This window comes from Amblyraja radiata, chromosome 6 (assembly GCF_010909765.2).
Source record: "Amblyraja radiata isolate CabotCenter1 chromosome 6, sAmbRad1.1.pri, whole genome shotgun sequence".
Classification (NCBI taxonomy): domain Eukaryota; kingdom Metazoa; phylum Chordata; class Chondrichthyes; order Rajiformes; family Rajidae; genus Amblyraja; species Amblyraja radiata.
Window position 1 is genome coordinate 62,104,202 of NC_045961.1, and position 5,015 is coordinate 62,109,216.

The following is a 5,015-nucleotide window of genomic DNA, read 5'->3' on the forward strand; positions in this document are numbered from 1 at the left end:
TATTAACAATCACAGCCCACACGCCATCTAGGTTTATACAAACAACAACTGATTACACATTTCCTCTTATCCATATCATTGAAGGACCATTTAGGATGACAATTAGAACTTCCAGTCCCTTTGTTAGGAGCACCTAGAAATGGTAAAATAAGTGACCCTGTTTGACCAGTTGATGTATAGAGTCGGGAGTGATCGCTGGTCAGCGCAGACTTAATGGGCCAAAGGACCTGTTTCCGTGAGGTATCTCTAAATTCTAAAGTCCAAAGGAAAGAGGGTATGATTTAGGAAATTCTGAAATGTAAAAGGAAACTGAGTAGAATGTAATATGTTTAACCCAGGAGTGCAGGTGCTGGGGACAGATGGAGCAGTGGGGATGTTGAGCAGGACGATGAATGGATTTGTAAGGTGTTTCTGAGCCATAATTAAGAGGGCAACTGGACCCCACAAGAAGCCAGATACAGCGTACAGGTTAAACACAAAATACCCTCCAACAGGGTAGATACATAGAGAATAGGGACCCTCAGAAACCAAAGCGGTGTGGAGTCGCTGGAGATAATCAAGGTCCTCAATGAGTATTTCCCCTTTGTTTTTACCATTGAGAAAGACATGAAGACTGGGGAACTCGCGGCAGTTAAAGGAGATGTCTTGAGGACAGTCTATACTGATGAGATGCTGAATATCCTAAGGTAAATGACGTTAGGTAAATTTCCCGCGTCTGATTAGATATATCCAAGGACAATGTGGGAAGCGAGAGAAGAAATTGCAGGTGCCCGGGCTGAGATATATGAATCATCATTAGACATGGGTGAGATACCAGGTGATAAATGGAATGCCTCTATTTAAGAAGGGATGCAAGGAAAATCCGAGACACTATAGACCAGTGTATCTAACATCTGCATTAGACAAGTTACTGAAGAGTATTCTGAGGATAAGATATATAGGTCTTTGGATAGATAGGAGCTGATTAAGGATGGACAGCATGGTTTTGCACGAGAGATCATGTCTTACAAATCTGATTGAGCTTATTGAAGAAGTAACCAAAAAATGGTGATGAGGTCAAATCCGTGAATGTTGTCTATGTGGACATCAGCGAGGCATTTGATAAGGTTCAACATGGAAGGCTCCTCCAGAAGATCACATGGGATCCAGAGAGAACTAGTCAAGTGGCTAGACAATTTGCTTCATGGAAAATAAATAAAAGGAAGCAAAAATCAATGGTGGAAGGTTGTTTTTCAGACTGGAGGCCCATGACTCATGGTTTGCCTCAGGCATCAGTGCTGGGCTCATTGCTGTTTGTGGTTTATCTCAACGATTTGGATGAAAATATAGGAGGCATGTTTAGTAAATTTGCAGATTAACTAAAGTGGGTGTATCATCGATGGTGAAGATGGTTATCAAGGATTACAGCAAGATTAAGGGGGGCGAGGAATATTTAATGGGTTTAATGAAGATAAGTGTGAGGTGTTGCATTTTCAGAAGCCAAACAAGGGCAGTGAATGGCAGGCCTCTGGGAAATGTTGTAGAATAGAGTGATCTAGCAGAGCAGGTACATTGTTCTGTGAAAGATGGGTTACAATTAGATAGGGTGCTCAAGAAGGATTTCAACACATTGGCCTTCATCAGTCAGGGTATTGAGTACGGAAGTTGAGATGTTTTATTACAATAGTACCAGACATTGGTGAGGCAACATTTGGAGCATTGTGATCAGGATGTTTAGGCACTAAAAAACTCTGAAATAGACAGGCAAAAAGGCATAATAAAATTACAAAATTGTGATTTGTATTATTTAATATATTTTTTTATTAAAGGTAATCAATTACAATGCTTCAAACAACTTTATATCAAATTAATTCAATTTGCATTAAGTAAAACACTAGTAATACTTATCTACTATTTTTTTTAGAAATAATGATAGAGAAAGAATAGAACAGTTATAAATCATTAAGAGAGTGATTAAATAATAATTTGATTATATATAAGAAAGAAAAGAGAAACGAAAAAAAAAAAAAAAAAAAAAAAAAAAAAAAAAATTGAGAAACCACAATATGTATTATTAATAACACTACTACAAGTGATAGTATCAATAAAGACATATATGTTAATTCCAATATAAAAATGAATTATTCTCACCAAATCCCGCAGGGTGCACGCCGAGCTGTGTTGCCAAGAACAGCTACTTCTCTAAATACTGTATATATGGAGACCATATCTGTTCAAAAGAATTATACTTGTCCAATAGGACAAATCTAATTCTTTCCAGATGTAACGTCTCCATCATCTCTGTTGCCCACATTTTGGTTGTGGGGGATAATGTTCCCTTCCAAAATTTCAATATGATTTTTTTCCCAATTATCAAACAGTAATCAAAGAAATTTCTTTGATTTACTGTAAGTGATAGATGTAAATCCGGAATTCCAAATATTATTAGCTTTGGGTTAGGGTCCAATTTAACTTTGATGACTTCAGAAATAACTTTAAAAAATTTCTGTCCAGTAATAATTCAATTTAGGACATGTAACGAAACTATGTATTAAATTTGCCTCTGCTTTCTTGCACTTATCACAAATAGCGGAGAGATTCGGAAAAATACTATTTAATTTAGTTTTCGAATAATGTAACCTATATAATACTTTAAATTGTATCAGTATATGTCTGGCGTTTAATGAACACCGGTGTATTCGTTGTAGACTTTCTTCCCAGTTTTCTTTTGTTATAGCCAATCCCATTTCATTTTCCCATGCTTGACGATATATTTCCGTTATTGGATTCTCCTTATCCAAAATGATGTTATATATATAGGCTATTAATTTTTCTGTATTTGGATATAAATTAAACAGTTCGTCTAACAATCCTGCTTCTTTATTTTTATAATCTTGTGTATTGGATTTAATATAATCTCTAATTTGTAAATACCTAAACAAATGTTGTGGAGACAATCCATAAATATCTTGTAACTCCTGGAATAAAAGAAATTTTCCTTTTCTATAAAGGTGTTCTATCCTTGTAATTCCTAAATCATCCCATTGTTTAAACCCCCCATCTAATATAGCAGGTTTAAACGATGGATTATTCCTAATTGGTAGTCTAAATGAGAGATTATCCAAATGTAGAGTCTTAACTATTTGTTTCCAAATACGTCTATTATTATATATTATTAGGTTGTCTTTATAATATTTTTTTTGTACTTCCGTTGGTGCAAAAATTATCGAACCTACATTGAAAGGTAGACAGTCTTCCTTTTCTATATTTAACCATGTCGGTTCATGATCCATATTTACCCACCAGAAATTCATATTCTTAATCTGAACAGCCCAAAAATAATATAAAAAGTTTGGAAGTGCTAATCCTCCATTTATCTTAGCTTTGCATAGATGTTTTTTATTTATTCTGTGATTTTTATAATCCCAAATTAAACTATTGACAATATTATCAATTTTTTAAAAAAAAGTTTTCGGAAGAAAAAAAGGAATAGCCTGAAACAAATATAACAACTGTGGTAGAAATACCATCTTTATGGCACTTATTCTACCAATCATGGATATAGGAAGTGTTTTCCAATATAAAATATTTTTTCTAAGTTTATCTAATAGTTGAGGATAGTTGGATTTTATTAATGAGTTATGAGTTTTAGTTACGTTAATCCCTAAATATTTAAGTTTGTCTGTAACTACTTTTAATGGGTATTGTTGTAATGTATTTAGATTTATTCCTGTTATTGGCATAATCTCGCTTTTATCCCAATTAATCCTATACCCAGAAAATGCACCAAACTTAGTTATAATGTTTAGCAGGTTGGGAATACTAATTTCCGGTTTTGTAATATAAATCAAAACATCATCTGCATATAAAGAAATTTTATTAATTGTTGTATCAGTATTATAGCCATATATTTCAGGTTCAGATCTAATTTTTTCCGCCAGTGGTTCTATCACCAATGCGAACAATAAGGGTGATAACGGACATCCCTGTCTGCATCCCCTAGAGAGTTTGAATTTGGCTGATAAAATTTGGTTAGTCAAAATTCTTGCCATAGGATTCGAGTATAAAATTCTTACCCATTTACAAAATCTATCCCCCAATTGAAACTTTTCCATTATATTAAATAAATACATCCATTCCACCTGATCAAACGCTTTTTCTGCATCTAGTGATATAACCGCTAGTTCCGTATCTCGTATTCTTTTTGAATATATAATATTAAACAAACGTCTGAGATTATGGGATGAGTAACGTTTTGGGATAAAACCTGTTTGATCATAATGTATTAATTTAGAGATCACTAAACTTAATCTCCTAGATAAGACCTTAGTTAATATTTTTTGGTCTGTATTTAAAAGGGCAATCGCTCTATATGATCCAGGATCTTCCAAATCCTTATCTACTTTAGGGATGAGTGTAATTGTGGATTCATTTAGAGATTCTGGTAATTTTCCTTGGTCATATGCATATCTATACATTATTTGTAATCTTGGAGAAATCAGATCTTGAAATTTTTTATAAAATTCTGCACTCAGGCCATCTGGGCCCGCTGCTTTTCCGTTCTTTATGATTTGTATTATGATTTGTATTATGAGATTGTATTCTACGACACTGAAGCAGTGAATCATTCACAAGTATTTGCAGTTATTGCTGTTAATGTGTCCAAAGTAATTCCTGACCTCCTTTCAAATCTTAACAATCGCTCAAAGAAAAAGTTATCCAGATGGTAGTGTCAATGGCATTGAATTAAATATTTATTTTTGGCAATGGAGTTTGGAATCTTATTTTTTACTGTTCATCTGTCAAGATGCAGACTGTGCACCTGTGGTGCCTAGATCCTTTGCTTCCTCTTTACAATTTGTAAAGAGTATATGGCTTTCTTATCAACCTAAGAAAACAGCTTACCAACTTAATTTCCATTTTGAATGAACAAGAATCTGCAGATGCTGGAATCTTGAGAGAAAAAACAGTGCTGGAATAACTCAATACAGTAGGTCAGGCAGCAACTGCATGGGAATGCCTCTGCACATCTGGAC